Source organism: Lissotriton vulgaris, chromosome 4_1 (assembly GCF_964263255.1).
Source record: "Lissotriton vulgaris chromosome 4_1, aLisVul1.2, whole genome shotgun sequence".
In the NCBI taxonomy this organism is placed as follows: domain Eukaryota; kingdom Metazoa; phylum Chordata; class Amphibia; order Caudata; family Salamandridae; genus Lissotriton; species Lissotriton vulgaris.
In genome coordinates, this window is record NC_141691.1 from 138,563,038 (window position 1) to 138,577,627 (window position 14,590).

The window sequence follows — 14,590 nt, forward strand, 5'->3', positions numbered from 1 at the left end:
TTTTTCAAGCTACTAAAGAAATAAATTTTGGACTTGTGCAAGCATTTATGCTTTGACCCACCAAACCTTCCCTTTTATGACCTGTAAGGCACCCCTAGGTAGTACCAAGTCCTAATAGTGAAATACTGCTAATGTAGTGTTTCCCAATTCCAAGGGGTGTCTCTCATATAGGTTATCACTGGAGCTGACTAGTACCTCATACAAGTGTAACTTCCAATTCGGAAGCAATAGAGATTTGGAGTTTGGGGTCCCTGAACTCACAATTTAAAAAAAAAAACATCTTTTAGTGAAGGTGGTTTTTAAATTCTGTGTTTGAAAATGCCACTTTTAGAAAGTGGGCATTTTCTTGCTTCGCCAATCTGTGCCTCTTCCTGCCTGTGGTAGGGTGGCAGTTGGGCTGTTTATGAATTCACTCCAGACAGTCACACAAAGGGAGCAGAGGTGAGCCCTGCATATCCTTGTGCCCCATCACCAGGATGATGGAACTTCCTGAGCTAGAGTGGTGGGAGGAGTTGTCACTAACACCAGAATATGGCTGTGCCTGTTGTCACACAAAGCTATCTCAACCCCCCTCTAGTGTGTCTGGAGCGGATGAATGACGGTACAATGCGTGCTTTTATAACGCGTACCGTTATGACGCACGTTTTACAACGCAAGTCGTTACAACGACTTGCGTTGGGGGGCGCTGGATAGTGAATAGTTTAATTTACTATTCCAACTCCAGTCCCCGTGGATAGTAGGGAAGGTGTTGGATAGTTAATTAAACTATTACCTATCCTAGAGCGCCCTCCAGCGAAAGTCATTGTAATGACTTTCGTTGTTTAACCTGCAACGTAACGGTACTTCGTTGTAAAAGTTCCGTTGTAAAGGACGTTCCCCATCTGGAGCCACGTCAGTGAAAGGCAGGGTCTAGTGCACTAGAGAGACTTTCCTTTGAAGTTTGCCTACTTCAAAGAAAGCAACTGGTTTAAGTACTGATGCTGTGACACAATAACTTCAGAACACTTCTGAACTAAGAGGACATTCTGCCAGGAAGAAGAGTTGGATGCTGTAGGAGGAGACTGACACTCTGCTTGTTGCTTTTTTGTTCTGGCCTGCTGCTTGCTGCTTTTGTCCTGAGAATGAAAAGGACTGGACTTTGCTTTCTACAGCCTGCTTTCCAAGTTTCTCCAAGGCTTGTGTGGGTTTGCCTCCTGTTAAAATTGTCTTAGGGCCATCAAAGACTTCATCTGCAGGCCCCAAACTCTTCTGCTGGGATTTCTAACCTGCCAAGTGGTGTCAATTCCAGTCTAAGCCATTGGAGGTGGTTTTGGTGCTAAGAAACAAGAAAATCCACATATCGACTCTAAGTGCCTGTATTTTTCTGACGCTGCACCGCTGTGCAGTTGAAAAACCAACGAATCGCCGCCTGCGGCCAATTAAGTGACACAGCACCAGCTGTGCGGATGAAAGATCACCGAAACCCGCGTTCCGAGCACCGGATAATATATGGTACACGCTCCAACTACGGCGCAGGCCCTGCTGTGCCGCTGAAGAGGGCGGCGCATCACCTGCTTCGTGGCACGGAAATCGATGCAGCACCTGTTCTACCGCAGCATCAACCCAGCATGTCTGGATCTTTGGTCGTCCCTGTGCACCAAGTTCTTCATCGACGTGGCCCAGCAGTAAAGAAACGAGGCTGTGAGTCCGGAGATCGACGCATCACCTCCCCTGACAGTAAGGAACCGAAGTGTCACCTCCCCTGACAGTAAGGAACCGACGGATCACCTCTCCTGACAGTAAGGAACCAACTCATCAACTCCCCTGGGAGAAAGGAACTGACTCATTGCTTTGCTTTCGAGACACCTCATCTCCCATGTGCCTGTTTTTGTCTTTGATTTTGACGTATCCCAGGTACTTTGTGGTTTCTTATGGACTGAACTACTTTAACCTTTGTAAGTGATATCTTGATTTGTGTATGTTGGATTTTTGGTCTGGTTTTATTCAGATAAATATTAGTTATGTTTCTAAACCTGTCTGGTGTCCATTTGCAGTGTTTTCATTGTGTTAATGTGTGTGTTTGTAGAAATGCTTTACAAATTGCCTCCGAGTAAGCCTGACTGCTCGTGCCAAGCTACCAAGGGTGTAAGCAGGGGTTATCTTGACTTTGTGACTCCCTTACCCTGACTAGAGTGAGTGTTCCTACTTGGACAGGGTGCAAACCCCTGCCAACAAGAGACACCCTGTTCTAACAGATGCTTTACACAGTACAGAACGTTGTTGGCAGAAAGGGGCTCTGATCTATTGCTCCTTGCACATCTGCAAGTGAATGCTCAGTGCACTTTTGATTTTATAGTCATTGAGTTTTATGAAGCGCACATATCCCCCGGAAGTGTCTCAAAGCACTCTAGCGAATACAGGTGAAGGCAAAGATAAAACAGCTGAAAGAAAAGTGAGGGTGGACGGTCAAAATAGCCAGGTTTTAAGCTTTTTTCCAAACTGTTTATGATCCGAAATTGAGAGAAGCTGCATGGGAGTGCATTCCAAAAGCGGGGGGCTAGATGGGAAAATGATCGGCCATTGTGCCTGGCGGTACGCACCCTGAGTAGAGTGAGAAGACGTTTAGTTCCAGACTGGAGGTTCCTGTGGGGGAGATACCAGTTCATTTTTTTGGCCAAGTAGCTCGGCCCATTTCCATACAAGGTTTTATGTACCAGACAGCTGATCTTAAAACAGATCTGTTTCCTAATTGGGAGCCAGTGGAGAGTTTTCAGACTTGGCACCGACGGAGACCAAGGTGGAAGGTTTAGTACTGGCTGGAATCCGTGTTCTGCAAGACTTGGAGTCTGGTGACAAGCTCTTCGTTAATTGAGGCCATCAGAGCATTTCCATAGTCTAGACAGCTGATGATTAAGCCTTGAACAAGCGGTTTTCTTGTCTCTAATGGAATCCATTGGAAGATCTTAATAAGACCGCTCATCAGACTATAACAGGTGCTAATTATTTGGTTTACCTGGTCTTTCATAGATAGTTTGTCGTCGATTTTTACTCCAAGTTGCATACCATGGGTTTAGGAGAAGGACAGGGGCCAAGGCTTTGGGCCACCAGCCTTTAGACCAGTGTTCATGAGCCTTGCCAAATAAGATGATCTTGGTCTTACTGGCATTAAGCTGCAGATAGTTAGTTTGCATCCAGAGGTTAATATGATTCATATAGTTTTTGAATCTAATTCTGGTATCAGTTGGATTGGGACAGAGGGTGATTAGTAGCTGGCTGTCATCAGCGTATGACAATATGTCAATCACATATGATCTGATCACCTTGGAGAGGGGTGCCACATAAAGATCGAAAAGCATGGGACTAAGTATTGACTCCCTTCTCTACCATCCAGCTACGAGAAGTTAGGGTGCCCGGTTGTACGATGGTGGTTTAGTCTTTTAAGTAGCTTTTGAGCCAGCTTAGGGCTGTTCCTTTGATACCCATCTCCCACAGTCGTCGTTCTAATTTTATGTACTATATACATCATGTTTATTACTTGGCATTGACAGCCTATTCCAATGATGTGACCTGTGATAATTCCTTTTGACCTAAAGCAACCAAAGAGCTACAGTGTCAGAAATTTCCAACGAAGCACCATTCTTGAAGTGTTTGGGAGCAGTGACCAACCGCAGTCCATCCGGTTGAGGGAATACATCAAAGACTGGATCACAGCTGTGCTCAATAAAGTAAATAGAAAGAATATGGAATTAATACAACCACTTGCACGCAGAAGACATGCAACATCTGAAATGAAAAGGCTGTAAACTATAAAGACACTAGCTTCTCCATTAATAAGGACCTCAGAACCTTGCATCTGTGAACACAAGGAAGCACTGACCAGGGTTACAAAGGTGTATACATAGTCTCTCATAGCAAAAGAAGGAAATTCATCTAAATATAAAGTCTCCATTTACCACGAGCTCTCTTATCTACTTCCTCACCAGCTACTTCTTGGAAGCTGTGGTAATCCAAGTCATTCATTAAAGCCAAATCAGACATCTTATTAGCCATACCAATCATGACTCCGAAGTGCATTAAAAAACAGTCTGGGAAGTGAGCATGGGGAGAGGTCAAAGGCGTGGATACAAACAACTCAAAATTTTCTGTAACTATATTTTTGGTCCTTCGCCTTCAGGTATGTGCATATAAAATAGCATTTTCAATGCAATAGATCTCGCATTTGTGAGGGTTGGAGCTATTGCCATTGTAAATGACAATGCCTTTTATTTATGTGTTTGGAAAAGCTGCATGCGGTGCATTAAAACGCTCTTTGTACTTATAGTCCTTGCTTACGAAAAGGAAAGCGGGCAGTAAAAGAGGCCTAGTTACTACCAGAGTTGCTTCTCGCAAGCAATGACTGCAAGTACAAAGAGCATGTTTACGCACCTCTTGCATGTTTTTTAAACTACACAAATAAAAGGTATTGGCATTTACAATGTCAATAGCTCATACTCTCACAAATGCGAGACATTGCATTTCAAATGCTCGTTTTCTTACTGCGTAGTAGAATTACCCTTTGTGGAAAACAACAATCATGCCCCCAACTTGCCTAATCTTCAGCACCCATCATTCACCCTTTTTCTGCAGTTTTACAAAGCATGAACTTGACTCAAAGTTATTGGAGCGATTTACATAAGCACCAGTTAAGTTACACAAGGACACATTCATTTTGGTAGGCCCAGGGGGATTTAATGATTTGCCCAGAATCACAGGATGTTGAGCCAACCTGTTGCCCCAGCTCCAAAGTCGGCAGCTCTGGCTTTTATGCCACATTGCTGCTGTGAAGAGAAAGTAGACCTATCTCCACACACGTGGCTTGCTGCTAGAAGTAGCGTCACTGGGCCAACATTGCTGGTCATGCACATGAACAGTGCGTCCCTTACTTGCTTTTTGTCCCTGAGGGTTCACTCATAAAGTTACCAGTTTAAAAATGGAAATCGAAGACAACTTTAAGTCTCTTATCATCATTTACTTTTAAATCAGGCGGTACAGCTTTGTGGCACAAGGTCAACTGTGCTGAGTTTTAACACAACATTTAAGGTCTGATTTTAAAATGAACACAATTATGTGCACTAATTTCGTACTCGGTAATATTACACATGGTAAATGCTGGCACAGTGTATACGGTCTTTACCAGATGAGGTATTACTTTATGAGATTGAATTTGGCACCACTGAGTGTTAGATAATTCAATAATATTGTGAGATCTCCCCGAAGGACAAAAGCATGAATAACGATTTTTTTACTATTTCTATGGTATTCTAGATTTACAAATTGCTCCATTCAGCTCACTGAGACACCATATAGCAAACCTTGTATGAACCACCAAGAGCTGTTTGGGAGCTGTAGTCCCGATACACCTCAATTAATAAAACTGCACCGAAGTTCCACATTACAATTACTTGCATATGGAAAGCCCAAGGACGGTCCACGTAGCATAGAGTCAGGTGGTATCCGTCTGTTTAAATTAGGTGATCGTGTGAGGGCATTTGTTTAAAGAGTGTCCACTAAGTCAGTTTTTCTTTTTGCGTTGATCAGAAGTACAGAGGGGATTCAGATTACAGACCATTGTTTAGATAGTTTAGAGACATTAGCCCTGCTTATGTCATGGCAGCCCCTTCACATGGAGTTTCCCAACCTTGTATTCGTATAACATCATGTATTTAGAGGAAACTACGGAATCATCTGAAAATGCACATCTCACATATCTAAATACTCTAAAGATCTCAGTGTGCATTGTCATAATGTAAAACTGCAAAACAAAAGGAAATCAGAGGCAGTGAGCCTATATAAATGCAATTGCAATTACGTTGAGTGACGGGGGGTAGAGGGGCTCACACATATTGTGGCTGCTCGCCTTGGATTATGGCAGAGCCTAGGTTACGGCCCTGAATCACGTGGGACAAGGGATCGCTGCATAGCCTGGATCAGAAGTAAAGAGTGGATTCAGAATACAGACCTTTGTTTGCAAGGTTTAGAGACACTATCCCTGCTTATTTCATGGCAGCCACTTCACGTGGAGCGCCCCAACTCTTTATTCAGAAACATCAGGTATTTAGAGTAAAACCAGGAATCATGTGAAAATGTGCAACTCACATCTAAATACTATAAAGATCCCTGTGTGCCATGTGTGTCACAATATACTACTGCAAAATGAAAGGAAATCATCTCGGACTCGCTGAAAAAGCGCTACTACGCCTCGTCAGAGGTAGTAAGCGCTAAATAAATAAAATACAATTGCATTGTGTGACAGGGTGGGGGGGGTAAGAGGGGCTCACACACATTGCGGGAGCTCACCTTGGATTATGGCAGGGCCCAGGTTACACCCCTGAATCACATGTTTAAAGGGTTAGCTGCAGCGCTCAGCCTGCCACAGTAGCGTTTGTGGCCAATTAACAGCATCAAAGTGAGACGCCGACTAGGAGCCGGGTCTACCTTCCCGGGTGCAGTGCGCAAACAGAAGGCTCCGGATGCTGCCTGGGCTGGCAGGGACAGAATTTAGACGGCAACAAGAGTTTACCAGAGCGGGCAGTTATTTCAGGAATCTCCCTTAAAGACTTTGACGAAAGGATCAATAAGAGGAGGTGGGAGGCGAAGAGGGCACACAAGGAACACCAGTGTACTTGTTGGAGGAAAAACCGAGAAGCGGCCGACAATATTGTTACAGCGACCTTCGTCCCCATGGCGTGAGTGCGTGCCAGCAGGAAGATCACCAGAGACAGACAGACAAACGGAAGAGTGGTGTGTGCACATCACTTCCTGTTTTGCATAGTGTGATACTTTTGGCGCATGCGTATAACATAAGTTAGCACGCTTATGTTACTGCGCACTATTTCTTTTAAAAAACAATTGGCGTGATGAGATTGTAGTTAGGCTATGCTGCTTCCATTTTAAACGGAAGTTACATATTGGATCAAAACCTAATAGTGAGCAGGCTAACAAAAAAAAGAGAAAAGTTAACCAATGACAAGCAGGGAGATATTATCCGGCAATAGGCAAAGTTTCGGTACCCATATAGATTACTAAATTTCTCGGAGAGACAGCGCCTGCGCGCTGCCTAGCCGAGACCTAAAAATTATAGGAAACAAATTTGATGTTTAACTAATCAGTGAGACAGGCACTTAGGGCCGGCTTTAGGGCAGTGCGACTCGTGCGGCCGCACTGGCCAATGACCTGGAAGGGGGGGTGGAGGGGGGAATGGCGGGAGCTGTCTTTAGCAATAACTTAAGATTTAAAAACACCTGCTGCACAGTTCCTTGTGCATACAGCTTTCAGGCAACAATAAAAAATGTCAAGATAACTCTTTTGATTAATGTTCCTGCTAGAGAGAGATCGGAGATTTGCCTAGTGGCAGTTTTGACTTGTCATAAAGTAGCGCAGCGGGTTAATATGCCTGCTGCAAAGAACAGATCTGTGATTTATGTGGATAGTTGAGTGGATTAGTAAAGGTAGCCTTTACCAGCACTTTAGCACAAATGAAATGTATGTTTGAGAGGGGCAATAGAGAAATGAGGAGCACTTTTGCCAGGTGGTAGTGATCAATCCACAGAGGTCGCCATGGCGGGGGGAAAAAGATTGTCGCACTGGTCGCCATAATTGCTAATGATGGCCCTGAATGCACTGTTGCACACAGTATAAGATAAGCTGCCACAAAATGAACAACAAGATTTAGGTTTAAAATACAAGTGCTACAAAAATGCAAATTTCAGTAAAATGCAGATTTTACCCCAGTACAAACATTTTTTTATAACTGTCCATGGACAGCACTCCCTCCGCAGATCAGCTGGTAGCATCCTTGCAATACCTCTCAAAAAGAATACGTTTGTCAAGTGAGTCCATCAACTAAAAGCCAAAACTGACTTCCATTAGCTTATCAACCGAATGCACACATTCATGTTTCTTTCAGAGAGGGGGCACCCTGACAAGAAGGCTTGTTCCTTGTTTGGCTCCTCTGTCCTCTTCTCTGCTTCACAGCACAGGAGACTCCCTACCTTCTACTTCAACTGCCGCGTCTCAACTATAAATTAACCGTACCAGGACGGTTCTCTTAATTACGCCACGCCTTGATTCCTTCTCCCCAATCACCAGGAAGGGATTTCTTAAAATGCTCGGATCAATAAAAAGCGGGTCCCCGGTCGACCAGGCACCAATGAACATCATGAAATTAGTGTCACCAACCATCACTCCATTAGCCACTGATCTAATCAACTACTCCTTCTCCCAAGGTATTGTCCCGCCTAGTTGGAAAAAAGCCATAGTAAGAGCCCTACTAAAGAAGCCACAGTTGGACCCCTCAGAGATGTCCAACTATCGACCCATCTCCCTACTACCAGGGATTAGTAAGATTGCGGAACAATTTGTCAACCAACAACTGTCCGCTTTCTTGGAAGCAGATCAATTGCTGCGCAGCTCTCAGAAAGGCTTCCGCCCTGGTCAGGGCACAGATACTGCCCTGACAGCGGTGGTTGAAGAGGCTAGGCAGATCTTGGACTCAGGAGGATCGGCAGCGGTGATCCTCCTGGACTTAAGCGCTGCCTTCGATACGGTTGATCACCGTATCCTTATCCAACGCCTCAGAAGTTTAGGAGTTTCGGGCTCAGCCCTGGCATGGCTAAAATCCTTCATAGACAACAGAACCTTCCAGGTCTCTGAAGGCAGCCAGCGCTCCAAATCTATCCCCCTCCAGTGTGGCATACCACAGGGCTCATCCTTGAGCCCGACACTCTTTAATGCTTACATGTCCCCACTGGAAGACATCGTCACCCCTTTTGGGATTAAATTGATCACCTACGCAGACAACACACAACTGGTCGTCTCTAATACCCAATCAGACCACTGCTCCCTGAACCTTCGATCCTGTCTTTCAGAAATCTTCGGCTGGATGAACAAATTCCTCCTTAAACTGAATGGAGATAAAACGGAGCTTATGCTTCTGGGACATAAGACCACATCTTTTCTTAACTCCATGTGGCCCACATGTATGTGAGCAACTCCCCTACCAAAAAGCGAAATTAAAAGTCTTGGAGTCAGGCTCGACCAAGATCTCTCTCTCAGAACCCAAGCTAAGAAAACTGCTGGCGTGTGCTTTGGCCTACTCCGTACTGCACGGAAAATCCTTCCTCTCTTACCTCCCCATTCCAGGAAACTCCTCATACAGGGCCTCATCCTTTCTAGGTTGGACTATAGTAATGCCCTATATCTGGGTGCCCCAGAATCCACCATAAATAAATTGCAACTTATTCAGAACCCGGCAGCAAGGCTGTTAACAGGAACATCAAATAAACTCTCAGCTAAACCCGCCCCTTCACTGGCTGCCAATACGGGAAATAATTAAATTTAAATCCCTGTGTATCATGCACAAATCCTTACATGGCAAGGGCTCCCCCATCCTAAGAAGTCTGGTTAGGCCCTACAAAGCCAACAGGGCACTCAGATCCGACCACCTTTACCTCTCAAATGTCCCTAGAATAAAGAAGACACGAACAGGAGGACGTCTCTTCTCCGTCAATGCCGCAAACTCTGGAATTCCCTTCCCCTCAATATCCGCATTGAGCCCAGTCTTCTGAAGTTTCGGAAGCTCGTGAAAACTTTTCTTTTTCCCTAAGGTGTCCTTAAGCTTCCATCAACTCTGCTGAAATCTCTACTCATAGCGCTGGGACGCCAACGGGTAGCCATGCGCTTTATAAATCCTCATCCATTGAATTCCATTTCATTCCAGGAGAGAGAGGAGACAGAGAGAGAGGTATATACAGAGAGCGAGCACAGACCCCAGAGTGCTGCTGTCGGCACTCTTCTGCTGAGATTCTATTGTGAGCGTCACTGTCAGGCACTCCTGCAGCCCAGGCAGAAAGGGGGATGTGCAGAGAGAGAATGGAGGGAGCAAGAGAGAGAGAGAGAGAATGGAGGGAGAGAGAGAGGTATATACAGAGAGCGAGCACGGATCCCAGTGTGCTGCTGTCGGCACTCTTCGGCTGGGAGTCTATTGTGAGCGTCCCTGTGAGGCACTCCTGCAGCCCAGGCAGAGAGGAGGATGTGCAGAAAGAGAATGGAGAGAGAGAGATAGATGGTGAGACAGAGAGAGATAAATGGGGTGCAAGAGAGAGTGGAGAAAGAGAGAGAGGCATATACAGAGAGTGACGACAGACCCCAGCGTGCTGCTACAGGCACTCTTCTGCTGGGAGTCTATTGCGAGCGTCCCTGTCAGGCACTCCTGCAGCCCAGGCAGAGAGGAGGATGTGCAGAGAGAGAATGGAGATAGAGAGAGAGAGTACTAAAAGGGGTGCAAGAGAGAGTGGAGAAAGAGAGAGAGGTATATACAGAGAGTGAGCTCAGACCCCAGAGTGCTGCTGTAGGCACTCTTCTGCTGGGAGTCTATTGTGAGCGTCACTGTCAGGCACTCCTGCAGCCCAGGCAGAAAAGGGGATATGTAGAGAGACTGGAGAGAGATAAAAGGGGTGAAAGAGATGGAGAAAGAGAGACAATTATATACAGAGAGCGAGCTCAGACCCCAGAGTGCTGCTGTCGGCACTCTTCTGCTGGGAGTCTATTGTGAGCGTCACTGTCAGGCACTCCTGCAGCCCAGGCAGAAAGGGGATGTACAGAGAGAGAATGGAGGGAGAGGGAGATTAACGGGGTAAAAGAGAGAGAGGGAGAGAAAAGGGGTGCAAAAGAGAATGGAGAGAGAGAGAGTGGTATATACCGAGAGCGAGCACAGACCCCAGTGTGCTGCTACAGGCACTCTTCTGCTGGGAGCCTATTGTGAGCGTCCCTGTCAGGCACTCCTGCAGATAGAGAATGGAGGGGGAGAGAGAATGACAGAGAGAGAGAGAGAGGGAGAGAGAGAGAGGGAGGGAGGAAGAGAGGTATATACAGAGAGCGAGCACAGACCCCAGAGTGCTGCTGTAGGCACTCTTCTGCTGGGAGTCTGTCGAAAGCGTCCCTGTCAGGCACCCCTGCAGCACAGGCAGAAAGGGCGATGGGGAGAGAGAGAGATATAAGCCGTGCAAGAGAGAGTGGAGAAAGAGAGTGAGGTATATACAGAGAGTGAGCTCAGACCCCAGAGTGCTGCTGTAGGCACTCTTCTGCTGGGAGTCTATTGTGAGCGTCACTGTCAGGCACTCCTACAGCCCAGGCAGAAAGGGGGATATGTAGAGAGACTGGAGAGAGATAAAAGGGGTGAAAGAGATGGAGAAAGAGAGACAATTATATACAGAGAGTGAGCTCAGACCCCAGAGTGCTGCTGTCGGCACTCTTCTGCTGGGAGTCTATTGTGAGCGTCACTGTCAGGCACTCCTGCAGCCCAGGCAGAAAGGGGATGTACAGAGAGAGAATGGAGGGAGAGGGAGATTAACGAGGTAAAAGAGAGAGAGGGAGAGAAAAGGGGTGCAAAAGAGAATGGAGAGAGAGAGAGTGGTATATACCGAGAGCGAGCACAGACCCCAGTGTGTTGCTACAGGCACTCTTCTGCTGGGAGCCTATTGTGAGCGTCCCTGTCAGGCACTCCTGCAGATAGAGAATGGAGGGGGAGAGAGAATGACAGAGAGAGAGAGAGAGGGAGAGAGAGAGGGAGGGAGGGAGGGAGAGAGGTATATACAGAGAGCGAGCACAGACCCCAGAGTGCTGCTGTAGGCACTCTTCTGCTGGGAGTCTGTCGAAAGCGTCCCTGTCAGGCACTCCTGCAGCACAGGCAGAAAGGGCGATGGGGAGAGAGAGAGATATAAGACGTGCAAGAGAGAGTGGAGAAAGAGAGTGAGGTATATACAAAGAATGAGTCCAGACCCCAGCGTGCTGCTATCAGGAGTGTCCCTGTCAGGCACTCCAGCAGCCCAGGCAGAAAGGGGGATGTGCAGAGAGAGAATGGAGGGAGAGGGAGATTAAAGGGGTAAGAGAGAGAGATATAAAAGGGGTGCAGGAGAGAGTAGAGAAAGAGAGACAGGTATATACAGAGAGCGAGCACAGACCCCAGTGCGCTGCTTTGGGCACTCTTCTGCTGGGAGTCTGTCGAGAGCGTCCCTGTCAGGCACTCCTGCAGCACAGGCAGAGAGGGGGATGTGCAGAGAGAGAATGGAGGGAGATTAAAGGGGTGAGAGATAAAAGGGGTGCAAGAGAGAGTGGAGAATGAGAGTGAGCTATATACAGAGAGTGACCACAGATCCCAGCGTGCTGCTTTGGGCACTCTTCTGCTGTGAGTCTACCGTGAGCGTCCCTGTCAGGCACCCCTGCAGCACAGGCAGAAAGGGCGATGGGGAGAGAGAGAGATATAAGGTGTGCAAGAGAGAGTGGAGAAAGAGAGTGAGGTATATACAAAGAGTGAGCCCAGACCCCAGCGTGCTGCTATCAGGAGCGTCCCTGTCAGGCACTCCAGCAGCCCGGGCAGAAAGGCTCACGTCAATAGAAATGTTATAAAGATAAATTGGCTGCTGTAGGCAGCAGAAGAGCACTGCAAGTTATCTCATGCTTTGCTATCTCACAGCCATAAATCCCAAAGGATCACAGAATAAATGGGACATTACACATAATAAAGCAGAGATTAAGGTCTGTATTTATAATTTTAAGGCTTAAATCAATGGCGATGACAACGCAGCATCAGTGAAGTCAGAAAGAAGCAAACCCTGTGTAAAGATATGCTGGAGACGACTCAGGCATGAAAAATGTATGTCATTGGCATGAATGGGAGAGAGTGGCCACACACAAACACACAAGACGGGTTAGTCTTCACTCATGGGACTGGTAATAGCTGCTTTTTTAGCACAATGAATTCTAAGGCTTGGGACCAAGTACCCGATGTTTGAGGTGCGACCAAAGGGTGTCAGTAAGTGTCGGTTTCATTGTACTTTCCCCTAACACCTGGGGGCCCATTACGATAACGGGCGCTAAAAACCACCGCCCACTCCTAAATTCCCCCCGCCAGATTACCATGGCGGGGGGACCTCGGCAGACGTAAAGACCGTCCGCCGGTTTTACGGCCGGTCGCAGAGTCGACCGGGCGGAAAAGCAGCTAACATGGTGGCAGTGTCTGGGAGACACAGCCATCCATATTAGCATGTGTGCGGGGATGTGCCTTGCCGCCACGTAAAGGCAGGCGGTTCTGTCATTGGGGGCCCGTTGCGGTGAGGGGTGAGGGTTGCACATGAGGGGTACCTATGGTTTCCCCCAGCAGTTCCATGCACAACATGCCTTCCTGGCATTGTGACCCTGTTAGGGCCCCATTAGGATGGCGGGAGGACTTTGTCCGCCCGCCATCCTGTCGTGAAATGGGACCACCCGCCATAAGGGCGGGGGTCCCGTGGGGGCCATTAGGATGTGCCCGCCATAGTGGCGGGCGCATCCTGCATTCCTGACATTGTGGCGGGCGGTGCACTCAGCACCGCCCGCCAGAATGCCAGGAAGGCATGTTTTACGCACTTCCATGTACAACATGGCAGGCACCGGGCGGTGCCTGCCATGTTGTGCATGGTACTGCTGTGGGGTACTCTAGGTACACCCCATGTGCACCCCCCACCCTTCTGAGTCCCCGGGGACCCACAACAGGCACCCAATGGCAGAAACCGCCTGCCTTTCCATGGCCGCAAGGCACATCCCCGCACACATGCTAATATGGATAGCGGTGTCTCCCAGACACACCGCTACCATGTTAGAATTACGTCCGCCGGGGTCCACCCCGCCATGGTAATCTGGCGGAGGGAATTTGGGAGCGGGCTGTGGTTTTTAGTGGGCGGATCGCCACCGCCATATGGGCGGTGGAGATCCGCCCATTATCGTAATGGGCCCCCATCTGTCCAACTACCGCCAATGGCTGCTTGTGAACTCGGAAAGTCTTGAGCTATACACATTCACTAAAAAGGTTAGTATTTGTTCAGCCTACACAAAGCCGAAAAAGCCTCGACATTCACCAGCTGGCAAGGCACAACGCATACCATAGTTCATGCCATCAGCGGATGGTGAGAGTTATGGTGCGCGTTGTATTTCATAACTGGTGAATTTTGGGGCTTTTTCGGGTTTATGTTCGGTCAACAATAGGTAACCTCTCCTTTTTATTGATAAAATTCACACTGATCAGAAACCAATGAGGACAAATGAATCATACAGAAGTGATCTACTCTCTACGCTGCACCCCATGGGAGGCGATTCAAAGTGTTGGGCTACAACACTTGGCGCCCTCCTTCCCAAAGAATCCCACAAAAGCCTGTGTGTAGACAGCATTATCAGTACAAAGCGGAGGACACTGGTGCAAACGAGGCTGTCCTATGGGTGTCAATTTACTAAATGTTAGGGGTAACAGAAGCGTCATCACAAAATCAACCTTTACCCAAATGCCACCCATCTCATGATATCTGACACTGAACCTTCAAAGCTAGCGATGTCAAATGACCTTAATCCTGATGAAATCACAATAGCTGACTTTACTGAAGTTAGAGCTTCTTAACCCCTTGGGCGCGGCCGCTATTCTGCGCCTGTGCGGTGCTTTTATTAAGTGGGCGGGTTCATGACGGCCCCCAGCCGTCATCAGCACACGCCCACCGCAGTGCATGACGGACGGGGCAGTCATCAGCATAGAAGGGGTTAAACCCAC

The 14,590-nt window shown here is 47.5% G+C and overlaps 1 protein-coding gene across 1 annotated transcript in view; it reads right to left on the reverse strand.

Moving 5' to 3' along the window:
* Nucleotides 1-14,590, reverse strand: part of NEXMIF (neurite extension and migration factor) — a 420,137-nt gene that overhangs the window by 196,937 nt on the left and 208,610 nt on the right. The gene's annotated exons all lie outside the window — the stretch shown is intronic.